The sequence below is a fragment of the Phyllostomus hastatus genome, unplaced genomic scaffold, assembly GCF_019186645.2.
Source record: "Phyllostomus hastatus isolate PE091 unplaced genomic scaffold, TTU_PhHast_1.1 phas_contig_346, whole genome shotgun sequence".
Lineage (NCBI taxonomy): Eukaryota > Metazoa > Chordata > Mammalia > Chiroptera > Phyllostomidae > Phyllostomus > Phyllostomus hastatus.
In genome coordinates, this window is record NW_025333858.1 from 73260 (window position 1) to 92021 (window position 18762).

Here is an 18762-nt window from a genome sequence, read left to right on the forward strand (position 1 = left end):
GTTTCAAATTTTGTCCTATGATCACTCAAGGCTCAGTTGGGGAAGGATCCACTTCCCAAGGACACTGACGTTCATTCCATTATGTGTTTTTGGACAGAAGGCCTCAATTCTTTGCAGCTTGGTACCTGAGGACTCTCCTGAAGTCATTACCATGTGAGTCTCTCCACCATGGTAACTTGCTTCATCCATGCGAACAAGCCAAGAAAGAGAGAGAAGAGGGGAGAGAGAGAGAGCTGCAGAGAGAGACAGAAAGAGAGGGGAAAGGTAAGATTCAGGGAAAGAGAGACAGAGAGGCAGCAGGAGACAGTGCATATCAAGATGGGAATCATTCCATAACTAGACTGTTACCTAGTCATAGAAGTAACAAATTATAATGTTGGTAGTCATTCTAAGCAATTCATTAGGTTTAACTTACACTCAAAGCAATTGTACAAGTGTGCAATAACTGGAAGCAGGGATTATTGGGAACTAGTGTCAGAAGTTGATAACACAGTTCCTTTGTGGGAGAAGGGAAGGAGCTGAAATTTGGAAGGTGCTATGACTAAGCTTCTGAAAATATTTCTAAAATCTGTTTCCTTAATTTACATCATGGCACAGGGACGTGTACTTTTTGAAAGTCACCTACTATAATATTATAATTTGGTTATTTTTCTTTACATATGTGAAATTTTGATTAATTTTTAAAACAAAAATCACTAAGATGAGATTAGATCTAAGAGAGGGTGAGTGTGAACATACTTGGCAAGTTAGTAGGACTCTGGTGCAGCATTCAGGTGAGTGATGATACAGACTTGAACAGGAGATGGTGAGATTTTGTCTGACTCTGGATATGTGTCTAATTTAAGAGTTTACAGACCTTATTGTTGAGCTGAATTTGAAGCCTGAAAGAAAAATAAGAAGCAAGAAGGAATTAAAGCGAGTTACTATTCACCAAGGTGGAAGAGACTGTGGGAATATTAGACCCAGGACCACGGGAGACAATCAGAAGTTTTAGTTTGGATATGTTAAGGTTGAGATGCTTATGGGACAAGATGTGGGATGTCAAGCAGAGAATGGAATTTAAAAGCTCGAAATACAGGAGGGATTGGACCTGGAAATATAAGTTTAGGAGTCATCTTTATAAATTTTTCCATCCATGGAATTAGAGTAGTGGACTAAAGGAGAAAAAAGAGGGGCAGGGGCTCAAACCAGAAGAGTCACAATAGCTGGAGATTAAGAAGGAGGGCAAATCCAGAAGAGAAACTGAAAGAATGACTAGTGAGATAGAGAAAAACAAAGAATGTCTGAGACAAAAGCAGCCAGGCAAATAAGATGCACCAAGAAGGAAGCGTTATTACCTTTACCAAATGTTACGGAAACATAACATAAAGTGAGGAGTTGGAAACTGACCATCTGCTGCAGCGTGTGGAGGAGGTATGGAGAGGGACCCTGTGTGTGGCATGCTTGATAGTGAGATCATGGGAAAGCTGTAATTACTGGTAAGGAAAATGTCCAGGCTGAGATGAAATGATAGGAAAAACAAGACTGTTGGATATGAGGAGGTCAAGAAACTGATAGGTCAAGGTATCAGATGTTTGTGTACTGGATCTCAAAGGCTGAAATATTTACAATTAGAGTAGGGAGGAAAAGAGAATGGCCTGCTGCTTAAATCTTCAGTCAGTGGAGGAATTGGGAGACCCAAGATGCCTGATGTGAAGAGTAAATTATGGCACAGTCCTACAACATGTGCTTTAGAAACACCTCACGTATTTTGTTCTTGTTTGTTGTTTTGGGGGTATTGGGAGGTATAACAGGAGAGATTGAGAAGCTAAAGAAAGATGATTAATGATCAAGAAGCCAAAACAAGGAACAAGGAGAGTATCTAGTCTACCCCACTTCCAGCAGCACTTGAGGGAGCTGCTGGCATACCAAGAACAAAAAACCCATTTAGGTGCCTACGGGCTTCAAAGTTCTCTGTGCAGACTTATAGATGGAGAGGAGGATGACAGCTGGGGGTGGGGGAGCGAGGTGACGGGATGGAGGGATTGAGTAAGAAGAAAAACAGACTCATGGGCATGGACAACAGCGTGGTGATTGCTGGGAGGAAGGTGGTATAAGAGGACTAAAAGGTAAAGTAAAATAAAATACAATAAAAAAGACAGCATTCTCTGTGCATTACTCTACCATCTCCTCAATGGTATATTAATACCCAATTCATAATGATTTGTGAGAGTTAATTGAGTTGATTTATATAAGGTCCTATCACATTGTTATGGTCATCATTAGCATGTAAAAAGCAGTACCTCTTTTAAATAACAATGAAATAACAAAGGCATTTTCTCAACTTGATATTTAAATATATGTTCCTCCTGGTTAAGCTTTCAAGACACAAATTTATAATAATGTATAATCTTTTATGTTGTTATGATTAATTCTTAGCTTAATTTCTGTTTCCATAATTCATACCCACTTGTAAAATGTGTAATTAGTATTAGTGTATATATAAGGTTCTTACTGTAGAGCTTTATTTCTCTGTTACATAAAAATGCTTGAAATAAATATTGTTAAATCCATATTCTAATCAAATGACTCATCAGTTTTTGTCCAACATTCATACTGCGTGAACAGTATAGGGGCAAAAGGCAGTGACCACTTTAAAAATGTTGGAATCATCCTCTATCAGAATTTAACCTCATACAGTGTTGGGCGACCAGTTCGGAAGCAAAGTCACCACCAAGCATTGCAGAGAGAATGTTTTATGCAGTAATTATGTGAATATAAGACTAACTTAAATAACAAAAGCAAGCTGTGTTGTGAAGTTCTGGGAGGAGGAGACTGGGGGAGCATAAAGAAGTAACTACTAACTACTACAGCCTGAAGCATTGGTGAGGGAAGAAAGCTGCTGCTTGGGGATGTCAGACGATAGCGCCATCTGGTGTCACAGTGGGCCTGGGGACGCTGCTGAAACACTGCACCTGACCACCCTGTGTATGAAGCCACAACTGCCAAAGAATAACCGTGCTGTCTCTACTTCTGTCGTCCAAGTCTCCTTGGATACTGCTATTGTAAATCTGTAAAGAAGTCATACAACTTAACATAATACAAATAACCCCATTTATAAATAGATATCATTCCGAAGAATATATAAAAATGCAAATTGGTACATATGAAAAGATGTTCAAAATCATTACTCAAGAGGGAAATGTAAAAAAAAACACAATGAGGTACCATTTCATGTACTCTAAGATGGATATAAACAAAACAACAGATAATAACAAGTGTTAGCAAGATTGTGAAGAAATTGAAACCCTCGTACAGTGCCAGTGTTGGAATGTAAAATAGTGCAGCTGCTTTAGAAAACAGCCTGTCAGTTCATCAAAAGTTTAAAACATAGGAGTTATCATAACCCAACAATTTTAAATATTTCTATGTATAGACCCTTGAGAAATGAAGCCAGTTACAAAAGTACTATTGTTGTATAATTCTATTAATATTAAATGTCCAGGGTAGGCACATGCACAGAGACTGAAAGCAGATTAGGGTTGTCTGGGACTGGGGTGTGAGGGTCATGGATACTGGGTTTCTTCTGGGGGTTTATGAAAATTTCTATCATTGATTATAGTGAAGTTGCACAGGTGTGTGTGTGTATGTGTGTGTGTGTGTGTGTGTGTAGTCCTGAAAAAAAACATATACTTTGTCAAGAAAAAGTCCAGCCATTGTTAACATAATGAGAATGGTTTGCACGACATCGATGTAACCTGGCAGCCAAGGAGAGTGGACTGGAATGTATACGCATGAACAATGACAACTTCACTGCACTAATCAGTGGGGGCAGTAAATCTGGTTGAGTGAGCATGCGTACTGTGTGGCCATCGCATTCAAAATGACTGAGCGAATAGAGCAACGAATCTACATCAAATTTTGCGTTAAGCTTGAACATTCTTCAGAGGAAACTGTTTGGATGACTGCAGAAGGCCACAGCCATGGGCAACTGGTGATTGGAAGCTCCATCACAACACTGCGCCTGCTCATGCAGCACATCTTGTGCAGAGTTTTTTGGTGAAACATTAAATCATCCAGATTACTCAGCCCCTTTACAGGCCAGATTTGTGCCCTGCAACTTCTGCCTTTTCCCAAAACTAAAAACACCTTTAAAAGAGAAGAGATTTCAGACCATTGATGAGATTTAGGAGAAGAGGATGGGGCAGCTGATGGTGCCTGGGAGAACTGTGTGAGGTCCCAAGGTGCCTACCTTGAAGGGGACTTAGACACTATTGTCCCACAATGCTTCTTGTATCTTGTACCTTCTTCAATAAATGTCTCTATTTTTATTACATGCATGGATACTTTCTGGACAGACCTCAACTAAAAACCAGGTTGAATTGTAACTTTTGAGTCTGTGAATTATATGGTTCGTGATTTATATACTAACGAACTTGTTTCTGTTTTTTAAAAATGTCATGTAACTTGACTCAAGGGTACTGTCACCTCTTTCAACTTCAGTTCCTCTATCTTGTTTTACCTTATGTTGTTTGGCATTGGGTTGACTATGGACTTTTTTTGTGGATTTGCTGAAAACAATTGAGGTTAACATACATTTACTTCGGGTTTGGTGGGATAAATACTTTTTGGTTTATAACTACTTTCCTAAATATTTCATTCTCTTTGAGCTGTCCCAGTGTAGTAATGGCATGCAGGGATTTTTCTACTGTTGAGTGTACATCACTGTGTGAAGGTGCAGGACCCGAGGCCACAGATGCCACCACATCATAAGGTTCTGAGGACCACTGCCCTGTCAGGGGTGGTTGCCAAACAAGGTTTGAAATGTAAAGAACTGAAGCTAGTCTGTGCAAAAATTTTTCAATCACCAGTTTGTAAACTTTTAAATTAAAAACTCAGTTCTTATCAATGTTTGGTCAAAATGAAATTTTGCCAAAAATAAAAGTTTTCTGTCATAAATATATTCAATAATGCAATGTAAACAAGTATAAATTCACCACATAGTATTTCTTTTTAAATGACAACCACAGACGAACTCACCCTGAGTCTTGCATTTATAGCACACAATCCTCTACCAATTTTACTGAAAGCAAGCATGGTTGTGTGTAAAGTAGTTTTTATTCTTCTCATCCAATTGGATTGTCTATTGCACATGTGAAAATTTCACCAGTGCAGCTAAGCCATCTACCAAAGACATGCTCCTAACACAAGCTTTCTACACATATCTTTGGGTAAATACTAAGGAGTGTGGTTGACTGGTGTTTCCACCAGCAATGGATGAGAGTTCCTGTAGCTCCACACCATTGCCAGCATTTGGTGGTGTCAGTATTTTGGATTTTGTCCATTCTAATAGGTACGTAGTGGTATCTTACTGTAGTTTTAATTTGCAATTTCTTAACGACTTGTGATGTTGCGCATCCTTTCATATGCTTATTTGCCATCTGTATATATCTTTGTTGGTGCAGCGTCTGTTTGGGTCTTTTGCCCAGTTTTGAACTGGGTTAGTCATTGTCTTATTGTTAACATTTTAGAGTTCTTTGTGTATTTTGAACAATAGACCTTTATCATATACATCTTTTGTGATGATTTCTCCCAGTCTGCAGCTTGGCCTTCATTCTCTTGAAGCAGTACCTGTTTTTCCACCAAGCTGAGGCCACCTTCATTAAATTTTTATAACAATTTAAAAATGTATTTAGCCACTGTCTTGATAGGATTCATTAAATCATTAAAATAAAGTAACCACAGCCAATAATAATTCAGTTTATATAATTAGAAGACAACTTAAAGTGGCCTTTGGAGGGACATTCCAGAAGCTATTTCTTAGGGGAGAGTCTAAGAAATTTGAAGGCGGGTCCTGAAAGGTGGTGGGAAATGTGCAGGTCTGAGAGCCTCCTTCACGATGCAGCTTTCTTTCCACCTCACTCCCCGACTTCTGCAGTTTTATTTTCAAGGCCAGCTCCCCTCATGTTCCCAAAGTGAAAGCTGTAGTTCCAGGCATTACCTTTTAATTCAACATACTGAGAATGAAAAGGTATTGCTTTTCCCAACTTTATTTCATTCTCTGTGAAGAAAATATTCCCCAAGGAGGTGCCGACAGTTCTGGACCACAGTGCAGAGGAAAAAACTGATGGCGATGTACAAAAACCAATTCCAATTTGTTATTTTATGTGTATTTATTAGCCTTAATAAAAGTCAATCTGGACTTAGATGAGGATGAAAAACTTTTATAATCAGAAAATCACTTTGGTCTCAGGAATTTGCAAGTTGTGTTAATACCAAACATATAAAGGCTTTTCTTTTAGAGGCAAAGCTTTATAGGAACTTTTAGAAAATTTTGGTAACAAGGAGTAGTGACCAGCAGAGCCTGATGAGAGAGGGACCTGCTATGGTCACACCAGCTGCTAAGGGGGCATGTTTTGGTTTTTAGTATTTGCTCAGGCTTGGGGTCAAGCAGGGTTCAGGGACATGTAGAGAGGGGAGGAGCTTGACTAAAACTGGGTCAAGACAAACCATAGGGTTAAAAAAGGAGTAATTTTGGACATTAGGTCAACCTCCAAGTGTAGTGAGTTGAAGAAATTAATACATCTATACATGTTCTCTTCTTTTTCTCTTTCTTTTTCTCTTCACTGATGCTAAAATTCAGCTCCACAGTCAAATAGATTATACTATGAAGATGGGTTTATTCTTTTTTAAGGAGGAGAGACCAAAGTCTTGAAATACCCACTTTGTAAGGCCTGTTTAAATTGTGAAAGAAGAGAATATATACCTCCAACTCATTCTCTGGGTTTGTGGGTCAAAGACAAACCGCGGCAGCAGACCACAGCCTGGGCGGCAAGGTTCATCCAGTTACATCTAGAAGCACTTGTGGTCGTACTGACTGGTGTGGTGCAGTAGGTTGGGCGTCATCCTGCAAGTCAAAAGGTCACCAGTTTGATTCCCCATAAGGGCACATGCCTGAGTTGCAAGCCAGGTCCCTGGGCTGGGAGTGTAAGAGGCAGCCAATCAATGTTTCTCTCACATGTCTGTTTCTCTCCCTTTCTACTTCCTTCTCCTCTCTCTAAAAATAAATAAATAACATCTTTCATAAAAGCATTCATGATCAACCTGTCTTCACTTGACTTCCTCTGCATGGTTTGCTGCTTGAGTTGAACTGTTCACTGCCCTCACCATACCCTCCTATATATTTACAGGAAGATTTTCAGTGTATTTACTTTGTAGCAGTGGTTTTGTACTGAGTTTTATGTCTCACTGTTTTTCTCAGCCAGCCATATGCTCTTCCAAACTGTATTGCACAAGCTTCTCAGCTCAGTTCTCACTGTGATAGGCATGGCCACACAGATATGAGGGTTTAGTTCTAGCATGCACACATTTGACCTGCTGATCAGTGTTTGATAATAGACCTAGGAAGGGCTTACTCATCTTTGTAACCACTATTGACAGAACTCGAAAGGGTATAGGAATTAGAGAGGAAAATTTCTAACCACAACGTTATACACCTGAAACAACTATAATAGTGAATGTCAACTGTAGTTGAAAAAAAAAAAGAAAAAGAATTAGAGGAATTTTTTACCCAGGTTAGCGTGGGTCTCCTGCATCTGTTGAGTTCTCCATTCCTGCTCAGGCTGTGGTCTGCTGCCACCGTTTGTCTTTGACCCTTGTTCCCAGAACGTACACCATGCTCACACCTTCTTTTCCTGGGGATCCACGAAACAGGACAGTGTGTTTAAGTTTAACCTTTACTCAGTGTTTTGGTGGGTGATCTAATCTAGTCATTTTTTGAGGCCTCCTTTTTTTCTAAGGCTGTTCTTTTATCTATCTCCAATTCCAAATTACTATTCATTTATTATCTACATCAGTTCAGTGACTAGGTGACTAGGTCCATGGTTCCAAACCAGCAACTCTTTAATGCATTCTGCTGAACAAATGTCATTTTCTAGTTATCATCACTGTAGGAAATCCTCCCATATTAGCATATCCTGCCTGCACGGTGTAAGTCTCATCCATGAATTCCATTGTGGATTCAACCAGAATCTCTGGTGAACTATTGCAGTAAGAGGAACGGGATTGGGTCTGTACCTAAATTTTATTCACCCATGAATTCCCCTTGCAGTATTGTGTCTGTTCTAGTAGGAACAGGGTGAACCTACATAACCAGGAACATTATTCTTGCTCCAGAGTGAAAAGATTAAGAGATTACTTATTTTCTATGTAATGGTATAACTAAGAAACCATCTCCCTTACCTTCATTCCTTTTTTTTAAAGATTTTATTTATTTATTTTTAGAGGGGGAAGGGAGGGAGAGAGAGAGAGAGAGAGAGAGAGAGAGAGAGAGAGAGAGAGAGAGAGAGAGAAACATAAATGTGCAGTTGCTGGGGGCCATGGCCTGCAACCCAGGCATGTGCCCTGACTGCAAATTGAACCTGTGATGCTTTGGTTCCCAGCCCGCGCTCAACACTGAGCTATGCCAGCCAGGTCTTCATTCCTTTTTTAAAAAATTACTCAGTCTACAGGCATTTGAAACCAGACTTTAAATTATGGCAGGCTAGGTTGGAAAAAATTCCCCATTGAAAAACACCTATAAGTGACAAAAAATATACATTACTAACATTTTGAAATGAATAGCAGCATTCAGAAGAACATAAGACCCCAGGAATCAAATATAAAAAGCAAAAAGAAAATCATGGCAGGAAGTGACTGTCTGAAGCTGTGACTTCCTCAGGGCATGTGCCAACCTCGGTGTTAGTGTCTCTGACTCTTAATGGCTGTAAGAAGTCTTGGTGTTGACATGCATAGGTTTTACTAATTGGAAATTTAGAATGAATCGGAGATGCTCCTAGAAAAGAATACACTAATAAATATTTGTCTACAGCAGAAGAAAAGTGGCCTGTTTGACCTACCTTAGAATTTTAAAATTAAACCATTCCCTTGCCTGGGCATTGGAGTGAACTTACACAATAGGTGTTGTTTACAAAACTACTAAAATGGAGCTGGAGTTGATTGAGCTTTGAGGTACCTGGCAGCAACAACTTTTTTTTTCATTTTGGGTTTTTGCAGGGTTTTTTTTTTGGTAAAACTGTATTCAACTTGGACTCAGAAGATTCCCACAGATATAGTCCAGAGAAACTTGGGGCCAAGATGCAAACTCAAACAAGGATGCAATCCCGCACAAACAGGAGACATTGAAAGCAGCAGACAGCAGAAAGGTGCACCAGGATTCCAGACACTGTAATTTTGAGCTCACATTATAAAATAAAAGATTTACACTTCTAAAAAATAGAAGAATAGAAAATAAGCAAAAACCAAGATGTCATAAAATAGTGTGGCTCAGTTGGTTGGAGCATCCTCCCATAAACCAAAGTCATGGGATTGATCCTGGTCAGGACTCCTGCAGTGGTGGCGAGCTCTGGCCCCAGTCATGGGCATCTGAGAGGCTTCCAATTGATGTTTCTCTCTCTCATATCAATGTGTCACTCCCTGTCTCTCTCTATCAGGAAGAACTTGAAAAGGAATTTTTTTCCTTGAATGGATAATATAATTAACCTTGATAGTTAAACCAAAACATAAGATAATTTTGGAAAAAGCAATTGTAAATAATTGTGACTAATATAGCACAGCAAAATAAAGATCTGGTAAGTTAAAAAAAAAAAAAGAATAGGGACCAGATCAGAACATCTGATTTACCTTCCAAAGAGAAAGAGGAAGGAACAATATTCCAAGAAATACTAATTGGAATCTTCCAGAATAGATAAGTGGCATGAATATTTGGCTTAAAAACTTATTGTGAATCCAAAACAAAGGTTACTGTGAAACAAAACAAATAAAAAGAAATTTATCTGTAGACACATCATAGTGAAAAAAGGACAATGATACAGTGTCAAAAGCAGACATAAACAAATGATACATTCTTTAAAAAGAGGTGAATCATACATTAATGAGATTTTCAACAATATGAGGTCAGAATAACTTTGAAGTGTTAGGGAAAAAAAAACATGAATGTGAATTTTATACCCAAACTAAACTGTTATGGAGCTGTTTTAAGGTAAAATGATGACATTTTCAGATATGCAAAAACAGAGGTAGTTATTTCAATAAGAAATTCTCATTAAATGTGCTTTCAAAAGGCAAACTTCAAGATGAAGTAGATGGTTCTAGAAGGGAGGCCTGGGGTGCAGTAAGTAACCAAGAAGAAAGATAACAGCAAACATATGGGTACATGCAAACATGTATAATTGAACTTTAAGTGCATGTTTCCACTTCCTGGAGTTTTAACAAAGGGATACCCCAAAGAGTATAAACCACAGAAGCAATACAACTGTGCCTAATCCTCTAAGATTGTGAATCTTTTTTATACCCCTTAGACCACATTCCAACTGTAAAGTATACAGAGAAGCTGAAGAGACTAAGCAGAGGAGATTAGCCGTGGCAGATTCCACTGGAGAGAGTGAATGGTGGATTGCCGTTCCCCTCACTTTCCCCTTATCACTTCCCCAGAGCACAGTGAGTGACTTTGCTTGCCCTCTTCCTCCATGACCTAAGCAGAGTTAGAACTTCAAAGGTCCTCCTTAAAGCTGACATGTGCTTCCTAGAATTTGGGAACACTAAGATTTGTGTCTGAGTCATGTCTAAACACATCTAAAAATCAGAGGCTACCTTAAGTATTTTGTGTTAAGAGAAGGAAAGGAGATTAGAGCTGGGAGCAGCCTGCCTTTGCAGACTAGGTAGGTGTGCATACATTTTTCTCCCAAACAGGGCACTGAATGAAAGGGAGGGGCAGTTCTAGATTTGAGTATATATATGTTAATGATTTTTATGAAATGCTGCGATTTTTGTTGTACTCACAATAATTTTGATCAAGCACTGTTTTAGAGTCACATCCTGTAATAACAGCATTTCAAAATCCCTGCTGTACTTTTCTTCCAGTTTTACTGAGAAATAATGACATATAACATTGTATTAGTTTAAGGTATACAACATAATGATTTGATATATGCATATATTGCAAAATAATTACCACAGTAAGTATGGTTAACATCCATAGTTCCAAAAGTTCCTCACATCCATAGTTCCTCACGTAGTTCCAAATTATTTCTTCCTGTGATGAGAACTTTTATGATCTAATTCTTTGGCAAATTTCAAATATACCATAAAAAGTAGAAAATAGAAGTTTTATGACACTTGAAACTTGTACCTTTTCACCACCTTCACCCCTTTTTGGCCATCCCCCTAGACTTGAGGCATCTTGAAAGGAACCTTACCCAAGACATTACATGATAAGGTGCACTGACATCAACAAAGAAAGGCCTAGGATGAATGCATTTCTAAAAGACAAGGTCAGAGGACAGGGGTCAAAATGGGCCACAGTTGGGAATTTCTGGTGGGAGGTCCTCACAGGGGGATCTGCAAAGAATTTATTCATCATTCTATACAGGAAAATGACCCAAGTCACCACCAGAGGACACTAACACATATTATTAATGTGTCATGTAAGAGGCTGTCCTCATGGACAAAAGCTAGGGGGAGGGTGGTAATGGAAGGGAAGTGGGTAGGGTTGGGTGGGTGGGCTGGAATGGGAGTAAAAGGGAGAAAACTGTACTTGAACAATGATTAAAATAAAATAAAAAAAAAGAGGGTGTCTTTTTTCCCTGGTTTCCTGTGCATACGGACATACTGAAGGCATCATAAACATGCTCTGTGTGCAGTGGGCAGGTGGGGTACAGACCAGAAGATAAAACCATTACCTTCCTTACTCCGTGCCTGTTAAGCTGAGTCAGGCCTCGCTTGTATGAAACAGTGGGGTTGGGGTAAGGGTAGGGGGAAGGCCTGTGCATGGAGGGAGGATCCAATTTGGGAAAGAGCTTTTTAACTTTAATTAGATTGAAATTTTCTTTTTTTGTTTTAAAAAATATACTATTCATTTTCTTTTAGTTACTAATAAACTAGTGGAATGAGAGGATAATCCCATAATGTGAGTTAAAGAATGGAGAAACTTACTTTCTGCCTAGACAGATACAAAATATTAATTGCAGTAAAAATTAAGAAAAATGCCTAATTGAAGAGTTAAACTAAGGTGAAGTTTAAACGCAGAGCAAATAATGTGTTAGATGAGGATGGGAGTCATGTTTGTATGAATATAAAAGTATTACAACCTAAAGAATGTTAATAATGTCTGTAACTTACAAACCACTAGAAAAACACATTAAAATATTGAGATGCCATTACAAAGAGAAAAGGTGAAAAAGATTGCCATATGAGATGTGCCTGTAAATACTAGTAAGAGCCTTATGTTATTCCCAACATAGAGAAGACATTCTGATCCAGTGCTCCATCTGGCTGGATTGAATGGCCTCAGTGTGGATGGAAATTTCCCTATTATCAGTCTTTACTTCCAAAAGTAGGAGGTAGAAAACTTTCATTCCCAGACCCTGCTGTGGGAGGCATGTGATTTAGATTCTGCAGGCAGACCCGCCATTGAGAGATTTAGATGCTGATGTGAAGCACCAAAGAAGCTATTTTTCATGAGATAGTTGCTTTCCCACATACTTGAAGGTGGAGGAGTCCAGGTCCTCAGAGTTGACATTGGTAGAGCTTCTGGCATTAAATATGGAGATCGTGGTGCCAGGTGGCTGGACCTGTAGCATTTTCCCTTGAGATGACTCTACTGAATAGCTGTATATTCTGGCTCCCTCCCCACCATCAGAAATATGATCAAAAGATCTCACCCAGTCCCCACAAATGGGGGGAAAAAAGTCTTTGCAACAAACGACATTGGAAAAACTGAATATCCACACACAAAAGAATTAAGTTAGACCCTTAAGCCAATATATAGAAATTAACTTAAATTCTATTAAAGACTTAAACGTAAGACCAAAAACTATAAAACTCCTAGAAGAAAACACAGAAGAAAACTTCATGACATTGGATTTGGCAACGATATCTTAGATATGATACCAATAGCACAGGAAACAAAAACAAAAACAGGCAAATAAGACTACATCAAATTTCTCTGCATCAAATGAGACAGCAGAGTAAAAAAGCAACTCATGGAATGAGGGGAAATATATAAAAATTATATACCTAATATTCAAAGTACATAAAGAACTTCTACAATTCAAAACAACAAAAACAACCCAGTAGATGCCCTGGCTGGTGTAGCTCATTGGATTGAGTGCAGGCCTGTGAATCAAAGGGTCGCCAGTTCAATTCCCAGTCCAGGACACATGCCCCAGTTGCAGGCCAGGTCTCCAGTAGAAGGGCATGTGAGAAGGAACCACACATTAATATTTCTCTCCCTCTCTTTCTCCCTCCCTTCCCCCTTCTCTGAAAAGAAATAAATAAAATCCCCCCCCCAAAAAAGTCAAAAAATAGTCAAATAAGTTGAACAGACATTTCTCTACAAAATATATACAAATGGCCAAAAAGCATGTGAAAAGATACTCAACATCACTAATTATTAGAGAAATGCAAATCAAATATCACCTCATACCTTTCAGAATCACCTCATACCTTTTTTGTATTCTGTACAAAAAAGTACAGAATAACAAATATCAGTGAGGATATGGAGTAATTGGAACTGTTGTGAAATCTAAGTAGGAATAAATAATGATGCAGCCGCTATGGAAAACTGTACAGTTGTTCCTCAGATAAGTGACCCAGAAACATACTAGTGGGTATATATCCAAAAGAACGAAAGGCAGGACTTTGAAGAGATATTTGCACACCCACGTTCACTGCAGCATTATTTACAATAGTCAGGAGGTGGAAGCAACACCTACGTTCATATCAACAGATGAAGGAAGAAAAAGCGGTGTATACATACAATGGAATGTTAGCCTCAAAAAAAGAACGTCTTGTCACTTGCCACAACATGGATTAACCATTAAGTGAAATAGTTTAGTTACAAGAAGACAAATACTTTATAATTCCACTTATATGAGACATCTAAACTGGTTGAACTTATAAAAACAGAAAATAGAATAGTGGTTGTCAAAGGCTTGGGTAGAAAATTGATGAGAAGTTGTTTAGTGGGTACAGAGTTTCAGTTCTGTGTGATAAAAAAAAAACCTCAAGAGATCTGTTGCACAACAGTGTAAATATAATCAACACTTAAGTATATTTAATCTGTATACCTGAAAACAGAGTGGTAAATTTTATGGGTTTTTTTAATCTTTTAACTACAATTAAACAGGAAAAATGGAAAGAAAATAATGCAATGAGATACTTAACAAATAAACCCTAAAAAGTGTTTTAAATAAGTAGCAAAACCCCATACTCCAAAATGAAACCCATTAGCTAAAAATCGTGTCTGTAAGTCAGTTTATATTTGCCTGTAGTATGCCATTTAATCCCAGTTCTGGAGGAACTTCACACAGGGACCCTAATTTTCACTGAGAAGAATTGGTTGGTAAGAGGAGCCAAAACAATGTACTGGAAAGTAATTTACTATATTATTAAAACAAAATATAAATGATAGTCATTTAAAGTGCAGTACTGAGTTTACTAGACCAGACAGACAACAGAACAGAATAGATGGTACAGAAATAAATATAAATATGAATAAGAACAACAGTCAGGCCATTAAAAAAACTAAAATTCAATCTATTTCCTATTATGGATGTCAAAATAAATTTCCCCTGGGTAAAATTTCAAATGTCCCAATTTGAGATCTTGATACTTCAGTAATCAGTGCTCCTCCTTTCATCTCTTGTTCACTCCTTTGTTTTTATTATTCGGGTGGAAGTCAATCTCACCCACCAGATTAAGTTGTTGTTAGGGCAATGACTATGGGTGAGTACGCCCCTGAGCACGTGGCACAGTGCCGGGCACACAGTACACACACTCTCTATGCACACGTGTCACAGACTGTTTTTCTAACCTTCTGGTCCTGCCTCCATTGTATATGAGACTCCGTGACCACAACTGAATAAACAAACTCCTGCTGCTGAGGACCCTAGAACATCCTGCATGGACTTCTTCATCTGAAAAACAGCTTAATATAAAAACATCCCACACCTGAGATTCAGAGTCTGTCAGGACAGCATTTGAAATCACTAAGCACATAGGCACATATGAATATAATGTAATAATACTAACATGCAAATTAATTTAATCTGTGACTATATTTTAGAATAACATAAGTATTCTATAGACTACAACTCCAAGTACACTGGCAAGTAAGGAAATATAGGTTCCTCATGCCCAGCATTTAAAAGAAAAAGTCCCTGGAACATTTTCTAATATTCTCATGTTAAAACAAAAGGCACAAAAATAGCACAGAATTCACTGTACTAAACAGGAAGGAACTGTTTTCTTGAAGTCTTGTCAGTCCATTTCTGAGAAACTAAGAGCTGTTTCTGCTTTCACTTTCAGCTGACATGTGTTCAATAAAAATGCTTTCCAAGTTGTCTTTAATAGACCCAAGATATTCCTTACTGGTGAGAAAAAGAAGACCCAGAGACTTTTAATTTATAAAAACACAGACAACTGTAACTGAACAACAATGACATAATTTTAAAAAAATAAAATAAATTTACAAAAAAAAGAAGAATCAGTCAGTCATAGGCAGTGAGGAGAAAATGCAGACATGCAGCACCAGTATTTCAGTCCGCTTTTGCAAATACAGGCCCAGGGAGGAACCCAATTTGATCTTCCTCTTTTAACACACTGACTCATCATTTCAGGAAATCCCACATCAGTCATCAGGGTTTTGTGGCTAATGAACTATTAAAAAACTATTAAACATATTTAAACTGTACTTACTGGTGTGTAAAATACAAATAATAATACCTACATTATAGGCATGTTCTGGAGAATAAATCAAATTTAATTAATTACACCTGTAAAGACTCTAGAACCACAGCAGGTGCAGTTTGGACCCACAAGCTGCACAGCAGATGGCAATGGTAAACTGCTGCTGCATTTCTCTACTCTTTCTTTTTCTTTCTCTCCTTTTTTCATTTTACTGAACTGCATACAGTGAAATTGAATGTTCTTATGTAAGTACTGAGGAAGAAATTGACCACACATCAAAACAAGACGTGCTGATAACAATCGGTGACCAGAATGCAGATGTAGGAAATAATGAAGAATTGAACATCACTGGGAAATTTGGACTAGGGGTCAGAAAGGAAGCAGGAAAACAGCTCATGAAGTTCTGTGAAACAACTTATCCATCACAAACATGTCCTTCAAACAACCAAACAAACGACTGTCTACATGGACATTGCCAAATGGCCAAGACAGAGATGAAATAGACAATGAAATCAGAAGCAGACGGAGAAGCTGTAGTCTCTCTTCCAGATAATTTTTTAGAAAATACACAGAGGATTATTGAGGCATTATGTCTGTAACTAACTCTCAAATAGTTCAGACAGAGAAAGATGGTAATGTGGTAAAATAGCATTGAGAGAATTGGAGTAAATTTCCTTTCTATTTTTGGCCAAGTTGCTGAGGAATGAGTGTTACTAATACTTCTTTGATGTTTGGTAGAAATCACCAGTGAAGCCATGCGGGCCTAAGCTTTTCCTGGTGGTAGTTTAAAGTTATTTTACTTGTTGCAAGTCTATTCAGATGAGCTATTTCTTCCTCAGATAGTTTCAGCAGTTCGTATCTTTCTAGGAGTTTGTTCATTTTTTTAACTACTTTGTTGGCATACAGTTGTTCCAAATATTGCCTCATAATCCTTTTTATTACTGTAACATCAATAGTGACATCCCTCTTTCATTCCTGATTTTAAGTTACTTTAGTTTAGCCAACTTAGACTTTCAGTTTAGTTCAAAGATTACATGATTTAGTTCAAAGATTACAAAGATTACTGGTTTAAAGAACCAGTTTTGTTTTCATTGATTTTTTTTCTGTAATCTATTTCATTCAACATTCATTTACAGAATTCTCTATTTTTTCCTTTTGCTTAATTTGGATTTACTTTGCTCTTAAGTTTTCCTAAGGCTAACCCATACACACACACACACACACACACACACACATGTATATATACATAGACATATACGTATACACGTACATATACATATAATGGTCTGTCCAAAGAGTATTCAGCCATGTAATATGAAAAATAAGGACATTTATTGAAGAAGATACAAGATACAAGAAACATTGTACATAGGACAATGACATCTCGGTCCCCTTCAGAATAAGCATCTTGAGGCCTCACACAGTTCTATCAGTTGCCATCGGCTGCCCTGTTGAATTTTCCCTAATCTCATCGATGGTCTGGAATCTCTCCCCTTTCAAAGGTGATTTTAATTTGGGGAAAAGCCAGATGTCAGAGAGCACCAAAACTGGGCTATAGGAGGACTGAGTCACCTGGGTGATTTGATGTTTCACCAAAAAGCTCTGCACAAGACATAATGCATGACCAGGGGTGTTGTCATGATGAAGCTGCCAATCACCAGCTGCCCATAGCTGCAGCCTTCTGAATGATCCAAATAGTTTTTGCAGAGGGATGTTCAAGCTTAATGAAAATTTGATGCCGATTCATTGCTCTACTCGCTCAGTCATTTTGAATGTAACGGCCACACAGTACACATGCTCACTCAATGGCGTTTACCACCCCCACTGACTAGCACAGTGAAGTCACATTGTTCACACATGTACATTCCAGTCCACTCTCCTTGGCTGCCAGCTTACATTAATGTTGTGTAAAACATTGTAATTCATTATATTAACAATGGTTGGGCTTTTTCTGGACAGACTATATATATAGTCTATAAGAATAAACTAGCTATATATATAGTTTATAAGAATATACCTCAGTCTGTTCTCTGTATCTTATAAATTAGTTTCTATTTTGTTAGTTTATTTTGTTTATTAGATTCCACATATAAGTTAAATCATATGATACTTGTCTTTCTCTGACAAGTATTGGCTTCTTTTACTTAGCACAATAGTCTCCCTGTCCTCAGAGAAAGAGGGGTTGGTCACTGAATGAAAAAGGTGAAGGGATAAAGCAAAACACAAACAGACTCACAGACACAGACAACAGTATATTGATGACCAAAGGAAAAGGGAGAAGTGGGGAGATAGGAAAGGGTAAAGGGGGATAAATGAACACACAAAACAATATACTCATATTATAGAATTGCATACTGGACACCTGTATAATTTTATTAACTAATATCACCCCAATAAATTCAATAAAAATTTTAAAAATATACCTCAGACTTTCACTAAAGTCATTCCAGTGTGATACAGAACTCTCATTACTCCTATAACTTTGTTCCCTCTCCCTTCCTTTGTGTTACTATTTTTACATATGCATTACAAATTACATCTATATAAGTAACAACCCCAGCAATACACTTTGATAATTATTAATGTGTATAATTTTATGTATTTTAAAGAAGTAGAAGGAGAAAGAATAAATTTATAGGACTTGTTCTATTAACTTTCTTACTTACAATTTCTTGTTCTCTTTATTCGTATGAGTTCAAGTTCACATTGTCATATCTTTATTCCAATGGGCTTTGAGTCCACCAACCTCCTTTATTCTGTTATTGTTAAATACATTACATTTATGTATGTTATAAGCACTATAACATACATAAGGCACTATAACATACATAAATGTTACATATGTTATAGGCTCTATAAATTATATACATATTGTTGAATACAATTGTTTTTTAAACCTGTTAAGAGAAGAAAGGAGAAGAAATCTGCATTTATACCATCTTTTATAATTACATAATTCCCTAACTGGTGTTCTTTGTTTTCCTGGATGATTTTGTGTTACTATCTGGGGTCACTTGCTTCCTTCCTGAAAAGCTG